This window comes from Larimichthys crocea, chromosome VII (genome assembly GCF_000972845.2).
Source record: "Larimichthys crocea isolate SSNF chromosome VII, L_crocea_2.0, whole genome shotgun sequence".
NCBI classification, from domain to species: domain Eukaryota; kingdom Metazoa; phylum Chordata; class Actinopteri; family Sciaenidae; genus Larimichthys; species Larimichthys crocea.
The window spans coordinates 255445-275197 of NC_040017.1; the positions used below are offsets into that span (position 1 = coordinate 255445).

The following is a 19753-nucleotide window of genomic DNA, read 5'->3' on the forward strand; positions in this document are numbered from 1 at the left end:
TCAATCCAAAATGGTGGCCATAGATTTCACTGCAAAACACATGCAACAACAAAGCTTTGGTGACCTCAAATCAGCCTGTAGCAAACCCTCACAATGGAACTGCTGCTACAATGCATGTCCGGAAAGCAATCCAAGTAACATGAAAGATAACGTGGGTTACACTGGAAGGGGAAATCCCACAGTTACACGAACACACACACACACACACACACACACACACACACACACACAAAAAGTCTTGGTAAAGAAAAAAACCTTTATGGATAGAACATTTTTAAACAGTGTCTAATATGGATGACATGCCTCAGACTGATAAGATTTTATTAGACTCATCCCACACAATGACACATTCAATAAACTCACATGATCATTGTTGCACAGCCTAAAGGCCTCGTACATCAGTGAGTTATTTTGTGCTTTTTATAACAGTAAATGTGTTTTCAGTTCCTGTTACCAAAAGCTACGCTTGTCTCGGACTAAAATGTGTATGGAAAGCAGACACTACATAAAAGTTTGTAGGCAAGAGCCTCAAGAGCCTATGGCAAAATTTTAATAATAGTTCAATAGTTGTGCCTGAAAGTATGGCAAGCCAAACTTCTGTAACTCAATGCAGTGATGGAATGAATTGACTGTCTACAATCTACATTCTAAGGCAAGGCAGTATCAACTGCAGCATTTTGTAATAGAGGTGCGGGTACTTACTCTATCGTAACTTGTCCATATCCATAAATCCATCAAAGCTCTCAAAGTCATTTATTTAAAAATGTCTCCCACGTTCAGTCCTTTCTGTCCTGTTGTTGTTCAAAACATGTCTGAGCTAGCCACGACCCCTTCACTCGCTCTGGGACCATTTCGCTGAACGTCCTGGGGCGCCATGTGTTGCGTGTCATCCCCTCTCTATCCCCCTTCCTGCCTCTCTCACACTTTTATTATCTCATACAAAATGAAAAATAAAAACAACTTTAAAGTCACACGGCATACTATTGACAAAATCTTATTAGCGTTGCTACAGGAGTTATTTGGATTTTCAATTCAGTTTTCCAATTCAATAATTTTAATTTTATTTATATAGTGCCAAATCATAACAAAAGTTCTCTCAGACACCATACAGAGCAGGTCTAGACTGTACTCTTTATAATATCGTTTACAGAGACCCAACAGTTCCACGAGCAAGCACTTGGCTACTGTGGCAAGGAAACACTTCCTATCTAAGAAGAGTTTCACTTAGGTTCTCTATTGACTTGTTGGGTTGTGTTCATTACAGAATAAAGAAACAGTTTTTCACGTTGTGTTCTTTGGTAGTGCAGATGCAACTTCACTTTCAGAATCATATATTTGGGGCATTTTATGCCTCTACTGATGGTTGAGTCAGTGGAGAAGAACAGGAACTGGGGGGGGGGGGGGGGGTTGCAAACTGTGGACATTTACTTTATATGACACTCCACCACCATCAGTGTTGAACAGCATGGTTCCCTAATATAGTGTCCTGTTGACTAAATGATTAATGGTGACTACCCCATCACTGCAATGTCCCTGCTTCATTCAGGCTGGGGACTTCTCTCTCTCTTCTCATGTTTCATGTCTCCATCACCACTATAAAATATCTGTCTTTGACAATTAACAAGATTTATTGAGATTAGTTTGTTGTAGTTGGTTGCAATTTCAAACATTTTAAATTGCAAGTGACTTCAGTGTTTAAATCAACATTGACCTAATGTAAGAAAGTTGTGATCCATGATAACACATCAGCACAGTTTTATAATGAAGTTCTTATGATTCAACATATGGAAGACAGATGATGGGAAATGTACTGACAAGAAGTGTCTGAGAGTCAAACTATTTTCAAACATGTTTCTTTTGTGAGAAACCTACAAGTGTTGACATGATTTGATCCATATGGCTTCCTGTAGCACATTAGGTTACTATGACACAGTTTGCCGGATCATGCATACTTCTATTTTTATTTTACTCAACATAGAACACAGCAAATCTGGATTTAGATTTAGAGCGGGGATACATTTTTATTTTCTTCACTGTGTTTTGAAAAGACTAAAGGATGAAAAATTGAGTGCAGGTGAAATTGTTGGTGATTCAATTAGGCTACGATCAGCAAGAGCCACCATTCAGAGAAGTACATCAATCCTCTGATAGGTGTTTGAGGTACCACACGGGTGAAATGAAATGAATGAAATGTGTCCTCTTAATAAATGAGGCTGTAAAATAAAACCAGAACTGAAAATCTCCTTAGGCACCGGTGTATCCAGGTATAATATTAGAAGAGCGCTCAACTGATTTTACACATGAAGATCAGTTTACTCGTCACGAGGAGTACTACTCAGCCTGTGGAAACAATTGTATGATGTCTAATCTCTGTGAGCTCTCTACAGTCTGAGAAAATAATCATGATGACATCACGATCATGATGTCAGGTGGTTTCTGCACCTAAAGATATGTAAAAAGTACAAACATCCTCAAGACAAGGATGGCCAAAAGAATACTATTATAAAAATATTCTTATATATGGAAAGTCTATTATATCTTATTTATATAGTACATTCATGTTTATTCATAGTATTTCAATAATATCCAATACACTTTTACATTCATACAGTGTATAGCACACTTATAATACAGTAGTTAATTTCTACATATTTTATTTTAGTATTTTATTTATATCACTCCATTCTTTCTTTGAATTTTATTTTACTATATTTTTTTATCCTCATTTTTTTCTAGTGCTCTTAGTGCTGAGGTGACCCATTTTTCTCATCCAGCACATTTGTACCATTAACCCTGTGTTGACCTACATATGACAAATAAAACTGAAGCATTGAGATGCATGATGGGAAGTGTAGGAGCTGGGAGTTTTAGGGTGTGACTCAGAAGTCCAGACATCTCTCCTCTCCCTCTGTGGCTTAGATGTTTCTTCCAAGCCTCCCCACTTTATCAAAGTGCAGCACTAAATCACCAGAGAAAGTTCCAAATATGGAGAGGGCAGGTTGGTGTCTCCATTAACACCTTCAGACACTGACCTCGGGAACTTTTCCAAGTCGCAGCAGTTAAGCACTTGGTCTATTAAATTAGAAGCAAACAAGGAAGTTTAACAATCTGAGATAAGATAATCCTTTATTGATCCCCAGAGGGGAAACTCATGTGTGACAGCAGACGAGGACAGCGTAGGAACAGTTGGAGAAACTTAGAAAGAAAAAACAATGAAATGTGTCTAAGCTTTAATCATAAAAGATTGGCAAATGACTGGCAGCAGCTGCTGCCCAAAATAAACTACAATATCATCATTTAAATAAAAGTCAAACCTATAAATTACTTAAATTATTAGTCGTTGCAGAGCAACAGTGTTATTATACAAATGTTCCCTGAATTATTAAGATCAAACACATTCAATAAATAAAACTACCTAGCATACTTCGATGCTAGTAGCTCTATGGAGAAATACTGTTCTAATATTTTAGATGAATTATTACAAACAAATACCTTCAATAGTAAAAAAGAGACAATGCTGATATACGTGACGTGTATACGGCTTTAAAAAACGATTAATAATTTAGAGTTATTGTCCGTAAATTTGGTTACAACGCTTGAATGTGAAAATTCATGTTTCTATAATGAGCCTTATATTTATTTACGCAGAATTATTGTCATTTTACATGGATTTGTATGTAATTTAATGTATTACTGTATAAATAGTACAGAATTATCTTTGTACAAAAATGAGTAATAACTGAATGGTCATTATTGGCATAATACTTAAAATAACAGTTTTGTTGTTACAGATAGTGCCCCAGTTTTGTATAAAATGAAAAAATAGACTACAGAATTATTTTCAATACATTTACTTTTTTACAGTGTATCTAGTGAAATGAATAAATCAACTACTGTATAAACAGTAGTTGGTGAAATAATGTGTCAAAAAAGGTTTGGAGAGAAAGAGTTTCATTGCACAAAGTTTCCTTACCATCAGCATTACATCAATTTGTTGTGCTCTACTGTATTTTCAAAATGCATAGCTAATGCAGAGCAGCAGTGGAGCACTGCACACTGATTTCAAAGGCAGCCTTTCTTCGTGATAGCTGCAGCAGAGCTTGGGGCTACTGCTATGGAGGCACATAGCTGTGTAAAAAGTGGATCAGTAAAACAATATGTGAGTCTCTGCTCTGAAACTTTCATCATGAACTCTAATACTTTACTGTGTTTGTCAGTGCACTCTTTGTTTAGACAAGAAGAGCCGAGCCCTGAGAACAGCAGGCTACTGAGGGCCTGCCGCAGAGTGTGATACCAATGGCTACGGATAGCATATGGCACTGGGAACTAGATACAACACAAACAAACACAGGACACAGGGATGGGCCGGCACAGACGATGGGATTACATAGGCTTGTGTTTGTGCAAATTCTTGATGCTGCATGGCTGTAGGTGTATGTGTGTGTACAGCACAGCATGTGTGTACAGCTGAGCACGTGTATCATATAGTTTTCAGCACCACATGTCTGTATTTTGATAATAGAAAGAGTGAATTCACTGTCAAGTGCTGTCAACATACTTTTAGCAGACATGCCTGCATGAAATTCTGTGGCAGTGTCGTGTCTTCAAAGCATACATGTGGATGGAGAGAGGTAAAATATTCATGAGAACGGTTGTAACAGACAAATCAGCCTGTGGCCCGTGACACTTGACTGCAGCTGTTAGCATAAAAGATCTAATGCACAACTAAGTGACCAGACATAAGAAAATTATGGACAGGGCCACCTCAGAGTGTATTATCTTAATATGGCATGGCTTACCAGAGGATGAAACACAGCATCAATTTGTTTGTAATATTACTTCAGTTACTTTTTGTTTTGATCACATTAGATTGTACAAGTGTACGCAACAAACAAAGTGTGTGAGAGCACCCACCTGTCAAACAAAGCAGCCAAACTCTTAATCCAGCATAACCTTAAGCCTTAATATCATGTGAACAGGTAAAGTGTACAGAAATTCACCCTCAGTACAGTTGTCATGAACGGGGAAATGAACCGTTTGTGTAAACATGTTTATTTCTGGTGTGAAGTTGGAAGTGCTGGCGTCACTTCACAGTCACAGACTTAATTGATCGTGTTTTTGTTTCTGTAAGTTTGCATGGTGGATTGCTCTAAATACTAAAAGACTGGCTGGTGATTTGTTGTTACAGTTGGAACAAAATATCATACTTGGTTGCATAATTCATCCAAAACTGACCTTTAATCTGAACGTTCAGTGATTTAAGTTGCTGAATGTTTTTTCTGTGATTGGGAATGTCTTACCAAAATTCACCATGGGAATTTTTCTCTAAAGAACTGAGTATTTTCATCGTTTGTACTAATTATTCAATTTAGGAGTTACATGTCTATCCAAATGTTTAAAGTGTTCCAAACTTCACAGCTTGATTCCATCGGGCATGGCTCTGTGTCGCATGCAAGAGTTGGGATTCCACCAGAAGCATCGCAGCGTGTTTCAGAAGCATCTCCGCTCTGCTGCGCCACCCGGCTGGTCTACTTTTGACCGAAGCCACGTCACGCAGCTCAGAGCAGATCGAGATCAGACACTGAAACGCCATCCTGTCAGTTTTCAAAATACCACAATACAACACCCTGTACAGACGCCCAATCATAAAAACAGACAAAAGGCAAAGTATTTAACTACGTAGCATACTTACCCGTAGTAGAAGCAGATAAATCAGGGAAAAACTATAGGTGGTTACTGATTTGATGTCACAGAATCGAGGGGTCCGTGACCTGACACTGTCTATGCAGAAAATGAATGATTTTAACTTCTAGAACTCTGGGCACTCAAAGTAAAATTATACTCTCTTTCTATTTGATTTAGTCCAGTCCACTGATATATTTCTCTTTTCATGCTATGATATAAAAACCTGCAAAATGACAGTACTGCTGCTTGAAATGGATCCAGTCCATCTAAACTGGTGCCAGGAGCCAAATCAAGTCCAAGCAAAGCATGAAGACTCATTACTGGTGTTTTTCTTTGTTGTTCAAGAGACAGCCTATATTTTACAATAAACTTTTGATCTGTCAGCTCGTAACAATCCTTTCTTCCATATCGGAATCAAATAGAAAATAGTGCTTTCACGACAGCACTGGTGTAGCTGTTTAAAGGAGCTGTCAGGAGAAGGATTAGCATTCGCTGCAGCAGAAGTCGGGTGGATCGTAGCCAGAGGAGAGAAAGGCGAGTGGGGGTCTGACAAAAAGCAGGAGGCCTAAAGTCAGCCTGGCCTGGGGCGAAAGCTGCGCTCCGCAGGGATTCAAACACACTGAACCCAAGCTCGAGTCTCTTCTAATAAACAACGAGCGAGAAAACACACATGTGGAAACACACATGAGCATACATGAAAATACATGCAGCACGCACTATGTTTGTAGAGGAGACGTTAAAGCCACGGGCCTGTTGTACAAAAGGATCCTTTGTTCTATAACTGCAACACACACACACACACACACACACACACACACATACAGTATACACACAAAAAAAATGTGCACACACACACCAAAAAAAAAACACAGTGGTGCTCCATGCATACCAGGCAGAGCAGAGAGAAGCTGCAGGTTCAAGGCTGTCGGGGGCTGTTGAAGTCTGAAAGTTGCATCTATCTCATACATCTGTGTTGTCTCAATGGAGTACAGCTACACTGCATATCACCCTGTACATGCATCTAGTGTTTCATGTAAGAGTGTGTGTGTGTGTGTGTGTGTGTGTGTGTGTGTGTGTGTGTGTGTGTGTGTGTACACTGAGATAAAGATACTGTGAGTGCATGCTGTATGTGTGTCGGGTCACCTTACAGCAGGTTCTGTCAGGAGGTGAAGATGAACTGTTAGTAGAGAAATGTCTCTCTGTGTCAGTACTGTATATCACCCTGCTGCCTTACATCTCTCACATACACTCCATTTTTAAGTTGATGTCTCTGTGCAAACACGGAGACGTCACAGAGGTATGCGCGACTGTATATCACAATGCAAACACAGACCCCCTCTCGCCTTCTTTTCCTTTTCTTAACCATTAACATGTAAACCAGCAGCATACAATTAAATGATTAAGAGAACAAGACCCCTGTTGATCAGATTGGCAGCCACGACAGCGCATTTTACTCTGTGTGAGTTGGATCTGTATTCCTTTCCAGCACAAAACAGGAAGTGAACGCCGTCAGAAGCTGACTTGATTTCAAACAACGTGTCTTTTTCTATTCTTGGATGTTACTTATGAAGAGTTTAACAGTCAACTAATCTGCTTCTGCGTGACTGCACGTATGGTTTATTCAGATTTGATTTTTTTCTACGCCCCTGTTCTAAATCCCTCCTACAAATCTCTGATTGGCTCGGTTTCACAGCCTGTCAATGAGCATAACATCTGGAGCAAGACTAAAACCTGTCATCAGATTTGTGACGAAATATTGCTAAACCGAGGAAGACATGGCACATATCAGCCTCAAAAAGTATCGAACAAATCAGCATGAAAAAAGAACCAGAGGCTCATCATTGTTCATGGGTTGGTGGGTGAGCCATCCATCAATTTGGAACAAAGGCTGTGCTGATTGCCACCAATTTTGATATCAGTATTCATTGTCATTTATTTATCACTACGCTTTGAATTCTAATGTGTTTGCTCACTACCTGACCTTTCCTACTAGTGAGGCAACTAGAATTTTAACCAACACAGTTCGAAGTGTACTGAGTGGACCGCCATGAAAGAGTCTTACATTTACATCTACATCAAAATCTTACATTTTAAGTCTCCGAGACCTTTCATTTTATATTTCTTGTAGGACAACTTGTGAGGTTGTAAAAACAGCAGAATTGGTGTTGGGTCCAGTGTGCTTTCTGTAGTTCAACACGTTCATAATGAAGGTAATAATGTAACATTTTAGCCATTGGCGCTGCTCTGAACTTCACTCTTTATAGAGATTTCTGAGGCATGCTAAGACAGAAACAGGGAATTTTCTTCTTCAAAAAAACAAAACAAAACAAAACATGTATATGAGGACAGCCTAGAATCCAAACAGATGGGAAGAGGAAACTGAGGACGAGGCAGCACTGGGTCAAGGCGCAGTCTTAATTGAAAATAGGTGAGATGAAAGGCAGATAAAGCTCACTAAGTGATTTAAGGCCTACGAGGGCACAGAGAGCAGAAATGACTGTGACTCTTCATGATTAAAAACATCTACAATCACAAGATGCTAGAGCTGTTAGATCAACACAACAGTCTGCCAATATTGTCCTTTCATTGACGGGTTGGAGCGTTCATTTGTATTTATAAGAGTCTAAAAACAGCTATTTGCTGCTTTAAATGGGCAACCTTCACAAATTCCAAACCTGTTACACCAGCCATTTTACTTCTGCTGAAGTATACTGTTTATTGCTAGTTTGTTGCTATAGTTATTGACTGGCTGTTATCATAGCTTAGCAACACACCATTGGAATAATGCACATGCTGAAGTGGTGTGCATGGGCTGTCTGCCATACACTGTCTACTCTGCATTTATTATTGTTAGTTATTTAAGCGTTATTTCAAAGCACATCATTGAAAACACAGACGCTATTCTTATCTTATTCTTGTCTATCTGCTACCAACCAGTGAAGTCAAGGTCTTATTTGATTATGGAAATTATTAATGTTGTATATTCCAAAGATGCCTTGTCTGTCAATAGACAAGGTGTCTTATTCTCTCTTGGAGAAGAACTAAATGTCGTTCATCTGTTGTTGTTTTTGTGAGAATATTAATGTCTAAAGTTGTTTTCCCTCACAAAATAAATAAATAAATACAAAATTTGGCACAGAAATGGAAAATTTGAAGTTCTGTACTGGCACAGACTAGATGGTGTCTCCGAGCAGCTTCAAACCACTGGAACACTATTCAAATACACAAGCAAAAACAGCATGTTAGAAAGAGACAAATCAAATCATTGGAGCTTTTATTCCCTGTTGGCGTATGAAAATAGCACGGGCACGGCTGTGAGCTATTACTAATAATATAGATGGGATAATTCATCTGGGAATGTGAGTTACTGACAATCAAAGATGGAACATTTACAACGAGAGTGTGAGGTAAAGCCTCTGTGTCTGACTGTCTGTCTGCTCCTCTGTCTGTCTTTTTCTTCTGCTGCTTGCCCCACCCCGCTCACACACGAGCTCTCTTTCTTCATACAAACCCAAGAAAACAATCTAACGCGCCCGTTTATGGACGTGCCAACATTTAGTCTATAAAAATGAATAGTGTAACGTCGCTGCGTGCGCATACACGCACACACAAGTACTGTGTGTGCCGCTTTCAGTCTGTAATTACCTTATTTGACAGTTTAGTAGATGGCATTTGCTTGCATGTATTCACACCCGCCCACACAAACACACAAGCAACAAACCCATATGCATCAAAGCAAAGGTGCACACACACATTCACACTCTAATACACACACACATATACACACATCAATTCCGCATCCACCCTCAACAGCCAGCCCCGCTGTCTGAGGCGTAAGATGGTGAAGGTCAGACAGACATCTTGGATCTCTTTATTATCAGTTTATATTATTGATTATCATTGTATTGCTAATGACGGATACTCATTCAATTTAATTTGTATTTAATGTGTTTATATGCAGGCTCTAAATTTAAAGTTAAACAGTTTTTAATGTCATTTATAGATTTTTTGAGCAACAGATATTTCATGTGTGGATCTATCTCCATGCTTAGTAGGAGTGTCACCATATTGTTTTTTTACCAAAAATCGATGAACAGTTTTATGTACTGGAAACCAAAGCAGGATGAATGATGAATGACAGAACCCTTCTGCCATCAACAAGTCCCTTTCTAGTTTGTTTCCAATTGTGAAAAACGATTGATTGAAACGAAAATGATTTAAATGTGACCTTAGAGTGGTTGGTGGTTATATCACACATGTAGTTTATAATTTTAAAGAAGAGTTTGTCAGGACATTAAAATCCAATCAACTGTTGATCTAAACTCAGTGGTCTAACAGTGGCAGAGTTTAAATGGAAAATGAAACTGTAATTTTATTTTATGTTATACAATCCATAGTTATTTTAGTTCATAAAGATATGAAAAAGATTCAAATGTAATAAGTTAAATAGTCAAATATTTAGAGCCTTTTTTTAAGGTTATATTTGTTTTGTGCAGAGAGTAATTGGTCACATGACCAGAGTTTAGTTGAGCATGTAACTGTAGCATTGTGGGTAAGAGAGGGAGCACTTGCACCCCTATTGTAACCATGATTCTGCATGTGATCCCGGAAGCGCAACACAGTAGTTATATTTCAGTTGTTCATATTGTGTATGATGTGTTTTAATATGGATAATGTAATACTTTGTAATGTGTTTATTTGAGATCACTCACTGTTATGCTAACTTGTTTGGAACATGGTCAGCGACAGATACAAGCTTGGAAGATGTATGAGGACCAGAGACAGAGAGAGAAATGAAAGTGTGAATCTGTTTGATTCATGGTCAGTATTTCATTGGACCAGTGCAGTTACACAAGCTGTGGATTTAAAGAATCTTGACACCCCTAAAACTGACTCGAAAACAGCATCAATCTAATTGGTCAAACGCAAAACATTACATTATAATAATAATTATAGTTCTTATCATGTTTTATTGTTTTTATCATTTTATTAGTTGCACCGATATGAACAGGAGGAATGAACAGAATGCGATGTATCATCTAATCAGGGTCCTTCATACAGGGAATTATCATCCAGCTCTGCAGGACGATTTAGCATCTTTCAGCTTCTTGTTTTGTTTTTCCAGCACACAGACTCGTCTCTCATCAAACCCATTTGTAGCCCAGCAGGAAGCACTGATAAAACTACCAAAGGGCAGACAAACAGCACCATCGGTGCTACACCAACGAGTAGCTCGTGAACACAGAGCAGCATCTGCCAGCCAGAGAGACGCTCAAGACCAAAAAGCCCAAAAAAAGAGAGCGGAGGTTTGCGACTTGCATTTGTCAGGAACACAATCTCCTTCATTCCATCAGTCAATTGTGCAAATTACCGTTGTTTAATGATTTCTACTTTAAATTGTGTCTAATAGTTCAGACAGAAAATCAATTTATGGTTTGGTGAATCCCTTTCATACTCGAAGCAATACGATCGATGTTTCTTGACAAATACTGTGCGTCTCCTCTGCTCACACTCATCAGCACACAATCCACTTTCCTCCACAGTTCTGCATGAAAAGTTTGCTCCTTAACTTCCCGAGTTATTAGATTTGACTAGCTCATTTTTCATCTTGACAGCTTCATTAAAGCACCCTGAAAAAGCTCAAAATATTTGTGCGTGTGTGTGTCGGTATGTGTGTGATCGCGAATGCAGACTCCTCGCCCATTTCCTTTAAGCCCGCTCGTCCCTGACGCCATTTCAAAAGCTGCTTTTAGTTTAGTGTCTTTCTTTCTTTCCATCTCTCTCCTTTAATATGGACCTCCTTCACAACCATTGTCCCTCTCTTCTCCATCATCCATCTCACCATGCTTCATTACCTTTCACTCTTCCCATCATTTTCTCTACATTTCCCCCCCCCCCCCCTTCCCATTCCCTCACCCTCCATCTTATCACTCTTTCTTCTACTGCTCCTCCATGATACTTTCTCTGGGGTTTTTTTCACCAGAGGGGGAAAAAAAGGAGAAAGCACACAAACACTTGTCTGCTGGCTGCCCGTTTGTCTCCAGCCTCTCCAAACCATTCCCTGCTTTGGCATTGGCTGGCTGGAGCATCTGCTGCCTTGGTATTGGCTGGTTCCAGCAGGTGAGGCATAGCTGTGCCACTTAATCAATGCCCTGCAGTGGGGGAAGCATGTGCCAGACACACAGTGCAGCAGCAGCAGCATCAGCAGCCGTCAGCATTGGCAGCTCTCCATGAAGCTGAGCATAGGGATGGCATGACCTTCAGACGGCTGGGACCAGCAGGAGAAAGACACACGCACACACACACACACACACACACACACACACACACACATATACACACACACAACCATATATACACACAAATACAAGCTGTGCATATTTCCCTTGCAAATCACTTTCCCAAAATGTCTGCAGGCCACGCCCAGATCTCCACCTTTCCTCTGCAGAGGCGAACGCTCAACTTCTCACAACAGGAGCACGACTGTGAGTGTGGCAAGTGGGCATGGCGGTGCTTTGTGAAGGTCAAGAAGAGGCTCAGATGGCACAAACACACACACACACACACACACACACACACACACACACACACACACACACACACACACACTCACAGACTGCAGAGGCTGCCAGATGCATGAAACACAAGTGCTCCATTTAAAATAAAGGATTGAAGATACTGTAAGTCCTGACATGACAGAAGATTGCAGGTGAGAGCCGTTATATCGAGACATGTGTCATCTTATCTCACCCATTTATTATTAATAACACAAACAAAAATCTGTTTTTATCAAATTAACTGTCACCACACCCGTTAGGACGAATGGTGGCTCAGTTTTGAGACGTGCACGTTCTAAAAACAGGACGTTAGTTTGACCGCTGGCTGTCTCGTTCATTAACACAGTCAATGGCTGTGCAACAATTCGCTTTCATTTCAGCGTGACCTACACTTCACTGAGAAACCATCATCTCTGTCCACCAATCAGCTTCAGAATGACTGAAAAACTTTTCTTCTGTGTCAGAGTCCATGTCTGATCACGTGGTGCGTTCTAATCAACGCAGAAAAGAAAATTCCATGTTTGACATGAGGACGATGGAGAGTGTGAAACTTGGTAATGTACTAATTGGTTGGTTGAGCACCACGGTGCTGCCAGTGTTGCTCTTCTCTCTCTCTCTCTCTCTGTGTGTGTGTGTGTACTTGGCTTGATTTGAGTCTAATTATCCTTTGTAAACATCTTGTGTGTGTAGGTTCTATTTTTTGGATCAGGTTCAAACTTTTGGACACATGAAGACCTCAAGAAGGACGCCATTTGGAACCGTGTGGCTCACTGGTTTGTATTTGTACACAGAGGAAGAAAGGTGCATTTATGGTTGGTTTAATCTTTTCATGTGATTTGCTAAAGATAAGAACAATAATCAATACCACAGGTTTTCACATTTAAAAATGAGGTACAGTGCAAAATTCAGGTAATAATTGGGGGTCAAACCAGCAATAACTGACTTTTTGGCCACTTGGAGGCAGCAGAAACCGTCTGTGCGTCTGGTTCACATATTTTTGTTAAAGATTAGCAGCTTGTAGACGATGCAAATTTCTCCGCTTTCATTTTGATCCTGTACCTACGCAGGTTTTCAATGTGGCTGCCATCATATCAACATCTATTCAGCATCTAAGTGTTTGCTGGGTTGCAGCCAATTGGCACACAATCCCAGATCCATTCATGCTCTTTTCATTTAGGAAGATAAAAATACACCTTATACTGTACACAAAATCATTTTCACTGCTTCTCCGTCTCTCTGGCCTGCTCCTGTCTCAAACACTCCTCCCACATCTTGTCCTCCTCCCTAACCCCTGACCTCCCCTTTGCCTCTCCCCTCCCTCTCTCTCGTCTCCCCTCTGGTGAGCGGCATGGAGAGCCGACGGGCCCCCCACGTCGCGGGCCTATTAACAGGCCTCGGTTCTCTGTAATGATGCCTCTCCTTATGTCTGTGCAGCTGCTGCAGTGCTGAATAGGGAGGATAAATGTGGGATCCTCAACATCCGCATCATTGTTTCACTGCCACTCTCTGCTGCCATGTGTGCTAGACAGAGGAGGGATTTATCTGTCCACCAATCCATTTCAAAGTCTTCATCATTGGCTTACACTGATCTTTTTCTAAATTGGGTGTCAGTTCACCCTTGATATGCTGGATATAATATTAAATTATGATCATTTTTGTCTATGTATGTGTAGTATTATTGATATATTATTAATATTATTTTAAGAGTTTTTTATTTTGTGACATTTTCATTTATTTTGCAGACCCCTTTCCACCATGACAAGAACACACACTTTCTGTGGATTTTATGTAATCATACTAATACGAACAATCTTCCTTTAACTGAATATAGCCAAAACAGGCGAGAGTTTTACTGTTTTTGGTATTATTTATTACTATTCATTCTATCTAACACTTTCACTCATTTTAGACTACATGGCTGGTCCTGAGTACTTGTTTCGTTTCATGTGTAAGCATGCAAATGACAAATTTAAATAAATAAACCCTGAAACCTTGAAACTTTGATTAGAAGAAAAGAACGATTTTGGTGTGTCGACTCAAAGGAGCCTGCAAAATGCAGATACAGACACAGCGCATGTGTTTTAAGCCATTTGTATCTGTGTGTACATTATGTGTCCACGTTCCATGTGACAACAGACAGCTGCTCCGGGGTCCATCAGTCAGCTGCTGTATTTATAGGGTGATGACCACAGAACGCTAACAGCTGCATCACACAGGGACAGAGACAGAGAGTGAGACAGAGGAAGCTGACGTGCTCAATGCATCTCATCGTTTCGATTTTTGCCGGAGCTCAAAATGGCTGCGGAAGCTTTGAAATCCTGTGCAAACTGTGTGTCTGCACAGGATTTCAAACAGTGTCATGTTGGCACATCAAAGGCAGAGACAGCAGGGGAGTGTTATGGGACATACTGTAAGTGAAGGTCACAAATCAAACTCCTGAGGGATCCCAGCGCTTTTATTGTGAAATATATTTCTTTTCCATGTATGCCTTCTTACACATGGGCATGGATTCAGCCCGTCCTCACCAGAAAAAAACAGCCGCATAGGTCATTTGTGCAGGAAGTTTACTACGACTCATATTCACGAAGAGGCAGAAGTCAAACATACCCAGACCCCGGGTTGTTCATGTCTTAGGTAAAACCAAAAGTCATCATTGATTTTTTTATGATATAACATACTTTACTTACCTCACGTAACATATGTACAAACACTTATTTTACCCCAAACACGATCTTTTTCTCACCCTAACCAAGGAGCTTTGCCTCCTAACCAAACTGTGAGCCTGCAATGGTCACTGGCAATTGATGTATGAGGATGTGTTGAATGGATCACATCCACAAAAATGTGAAATGTGAAAAATAAAATAAAAATAGTGTCTGAGTGCACAAATATAACACTGTAACACTGTATGAAGGAAAATCTACTAATAGTATATTAGTAGAGTACAGTATATGGCACATGAGTACTTACAGATTACTGCCAGGTGTCATCTGTTGGTTGCAGTCTGCTGTCCTGACAGCTCCTGATGAGACGGAGACACAAGACAGGTCAACATCTCCATAATCACAGACATTATAACTGAGCCAACAGGGAGGAAGATTCTGCGATGTGTCTCACGTGAAGGGAAACAATGCAGGATACTCTCAGAGGATCCCTAAAATGGAATTTTACTGATTTTACTGATTACCAATCAACCAAAATGGAAAAATCTAAGATAACAACAGTCCTTATATCTCATGATAAAGGCCTTGAGGTGGCTATAAGACCTTCAGAATTTCAGTTTTATGTCTGTATGTAGCTGGGTAATATTCTAGCCTAGAATGAAGAAGATGTGTAGTTCACACCAACAGTGTTAGTGTTAGTGTGAGGAATGAGGGATACTTAGGGGCCCAGTAGCTAATTGTTTGTAGCAGGGGAAGGTTAGAGCAGGCCTGGGAGTTAGGTGACCTTTCAGCTTGTTGGGCGGATGTTTTTTTCAGAAGAATGTGGCCAGTTGTACAGATTGCATTTAAACCTGACCGAGATCTGACAGATGTGCCAGTTTCCAGATTCGATCGCGTTACGACTGTATTGCGCTCTGCGTGAACTCACACCAACATGAAGATGCATTTTCCTTATCTGGACGGGATACCTAGATACAGCAAGATTGTTTAAAGTAAGAACACACTGAGCTGGATCTGGAGCTAGGCTGATATTGACCTTATTACATGGATCGGGTGTCAGCCAGATGTGACCGATCTACAATTAAATAAAGTTTTTTCATCAGTGTCAGGTAATTCACTGTTTCCGCTCTCAGTCATAATGCCACAGCCGGAGTTTCCCACAATGAGATATAGAATTTAAATTTTAAAAAGAATGGAGCATGGTATTGAATGAGGAATAGGTATAACAAAGGTATTTGGAAGTGAGAGTCGCATCCGTACATCTATACAAATTAAACCTTCTCTCTGAAGGCAGAGTGAGGGCAAGACACTGAACACAGCGTGGAAATGAAAGAAAACTCACCTTTAACAGGAAATCATCTTCAGTGTGGAATTATTTTAAGGTTACAGGTAGAGCTAAGTGGACTCAAATCCCCATATTAAATTGAACCAGTGACGGTAAACGAGTACCCTTATAACATTAGCATAATGCTGTCAAGGTGCCCTTCAGCGGGGCTCTGAACCCCCGACTGCTCCTGCAGAGACTGTGCTTCCATCGGGCTACCCCACTGTGAATGTGTGCAATTAGATCAGGGAGGATTTCACTGCATATATAAAGGTTAACCAAATACTGCTCATCTGTTCAGCCCATCCTGCTGACACTGACTGAATACTTCATTTAAGTTACTTCATGTGCAGCACTTGGTGGTGCTAACTGATTCCTAATCACAGACTGCTCCTCTGTGGAGGACACAGCCCTTTAAAAGACGGCTGGGCCTTGTTTACAGTGTGTACATGAAACCTTAATGAGACTGATTACATCTATGTTGCTGCTGCTGCTGCTGCTGACGAAGACTGCAGCACAAAGACGAAGGAAGCGAAGAGAAAACGACTGCTCGGGATCTCAGTCGGATCCTGTGCTGGCGTATCCCATTAAAATATGATACATCCCGTTGCACATGCTAAGTCTGCTCTTCATTGCCATACAGCCAAAAGTTGGATTTGGAGCGCTTTAAGGTCGGCAGAGACAAAGAGGCTGAGAGAGGGGGGGGGTCATCCTGAGTTTGAGCTCAGAAGTGATGTAACTGTGGACGATGGCTGTGCCGCAGTCAATTTAGGAGGCAATATCCTCAAATGGCCTCAACCTCCCCTCCCCTCCCATCCTCCTCCTTCCTTTTCTCCCTCACTCTCCTCCATCTCTTTTTTCTCTCCTCTCCTCATGCTGGTGCCATTTATCTCCTCCACACCCTATTTTTTTTTTTTTTTTTGCTACAAAAATCTCAAACTACCCTGTTCTCCCCTCGTGCCATCTCTAATATTATCTCCTCTCCTCTTTCTTCCTCCTTCCTTCTCCCTCTCTCCATCTCTCTCTCTCTCGTCGTCTCGCCCATGCATCACTGCGTCTGCTCTCCTCCTGCCCAGCATCCCTCCTCTCCTCTTCAGGCTGCAGCATGAACCTACATACACACTTGGAGAATAATATCTCCTGCTAAATTCACTTCAATAGGACTCTGGCGGCGTGAAATGCGTTACAAACGTTGCAAACTGTCCACCCCCGCAGTAAAGCTGCTTGTTGGATAACCTTAGTGCTTTTAATAACAGTATATCCCCCAGACGTATTTAGCTCTACTATATGTTTATGGCCCCTCCACACATCTCAACCTCTCCCTGCACCACTCTCATAATCGCTCGCCTTTCCACTTCCCTCCCTCCCTCCCTCCTCATTTTCTTTCTCGCTTCCTTTCTACCTCTGCCATCTCCTTGTGCCCGCCTGTCGATTCAGGTTTTTTTTTGTCTGTTTACTGCTGTGGCTGGAGACGATATCGCTGATGCGGAGAAGAAAACATTTTAAAAGCTGACAAGCAGCAGTTTACACATTTAGACCGATTATGATGATTCTGAATGTTGAATCATTTCAAAAAAGCATAAAAGCATTCTGGATGTTGGGTAACAATTTCATGTGCATCTCCATATGTTCACATATGTCCTCCTCTCCTCTCCTCTCCTCTCCTCTCCTCTCCTCTCCTCTCCTCTCTTCTCTCTCTGACTGATGGAGGGTGGGGTAATCTGCACCGGTTGCCATGACACCAGACAGCCCTTGCTTGGCGAAGGCACGTAGCTTCCTCTCTGCTCTATTTCCCCGGAGCCCTCCACTCAGGAGTGTGTGCGCATCTGTGTCTGTGTGTGTGTGTGTGTGTGTGTGTGTGTGTGTCTCTGAATCTGGGAGTCATGTATGATACACATGATGCACAAAGCTAGGTTTGAAAATACAACATGGAGCTGGAATATTTACTGCCTCTATACACGGGGGTAAATAAGGCAAACAACACTTACGTTAAGGGGAAGAAAGGTTTCCAGTGCGGATATTTTACAGACACATTAACACTAAAAACAGTGTTTTCATAGGAAATTAATTCAACTATTTAAATCATCTTTAGAGGAAGACAATCTGGTGAACTTCCTCGGTACGCTCAGACACCCTGAGACCCGCCGAAGGAGCTCAGGACTTCCCACTGCAGACGTTCACCACACATGCCAACCACAAATCTTCTTTTACGAACCGGGTCGTTTCCACTCCTAACCGTTTTTCACTTTAATTTTGACCTGGCCGTTGAGACAACTTGTTCTGAAACCCAAACTGTCAAGGGCAGACAGGGCGTTTTTCAGACAACACACAGACTCCTGAATCACCTCATACGCAGAGTGCTCAGAATGAAGGACTGGAGGCATTTGTAAAAGATTTGTCTTCATTTCTGTCTTAATTGTTACAGAATTAAATGAGTGCAGCTGGAACAATCTATGGCTGGCTAAAAATGTATTTTTATGCTTCACTAGTTTGGAACGTGCACGTATCTGTCTTTATTTCACACTTTAATTGAATACAAGAGATTTAATTCCTAGAGCAAATAGCTGTTCCCAGACCTGATGCAATTACTTTCCTTAGTCTCAAAAGGCAATCACAGTGTTTTGAACCACTCTCCTCACAGCTCTTGGAATCCTAATAAAAGTGTCCATGCCAGCTCCTATCCATCTATCTATCTCCAGACTCCAGCCTAGATGAATAATTTAGCAGGCTATATTTCCAGCCATCTGCTTCCCTCTCTCTCTCTCTCACTCCCTTACTCTCCCTCCATCGTTCTTCTCTTCACTCCTCAGTAAAGTCTCTCGGTTCGGGTTCTGCTTTCGTATTCATGTGGTCATGATGGGGCTCCTTGCAAAATTAGAAAATGTACAAAATAGACTTTTTCTGAATCCTAGCTTTCACCTCTTATCACTGCTTTAATTATACATTCACAGCAACTAAAATCTGCTCATCCAGGGTCAATAATAATATGCATTTATCCCTGATGTTTTATCACAAACATGATTCCACATTCGCCGCTGCTGTCTGATGCTCTTTGCCGGACAACGGCAGGATGCAGCACTGACTCTCTAATGACACGTAAAGACGTTCTGTGGTTAACAGAAGCCTCCAAAATACATATACATCCTGGATTGAATCATTAACTGTGATCAACATCTGCAACACTGCCTGTCAGAACCCAGCAGAGGTCAGCCAAGTTCCTCTTTCCTGTCAGCATAATGAGCAAGCAACCACATGTTCTTCCACTGGCATCACTTTCATTATCTTTGTGCAACAAATACGCCACTGGAGTAACTGACGATCTGCCTGCAGCTTCAGCGCGAGGGTCAAAATCTAAAGGAAGACATAATTACATATTTAGCAACTGGCTGATTACACGACGTCTGAGATTCATGTAAGCAAATCAAAGTGACCAAGGCGAACGCAAGGATGGTCTTAATTCGTGGGAGGAGAAGGCAGGAAGGAAAAGTGGCCAGCCCCGCAGACAGACAGACAGGCAGACAGAC

General features: G+C 41.0%; 1 long non-coding RNA gene across 2 annotated transcripts in view; it reads right to left on the reverse strand.

Annotated features, from left to right (window-relative positions):
- LOC113746017 (uncharacterized) overlaps positions 1–19753 on the reverse strand; it is a 57234-nt gene that overhangs the window by 9621 nt on the left and 27860 nt on the right. For both annotated transcript variants that reach the window (XR_003462564.1, XR_003462563.1), the window contains exon 2: positions 15213–15264. This is a non-coding gene — a long non-coding RNA (uncharacterized LOC113746017). The remainder of the gene's footprint in view (positions 1–15212; positions 15265–19753) is intronic.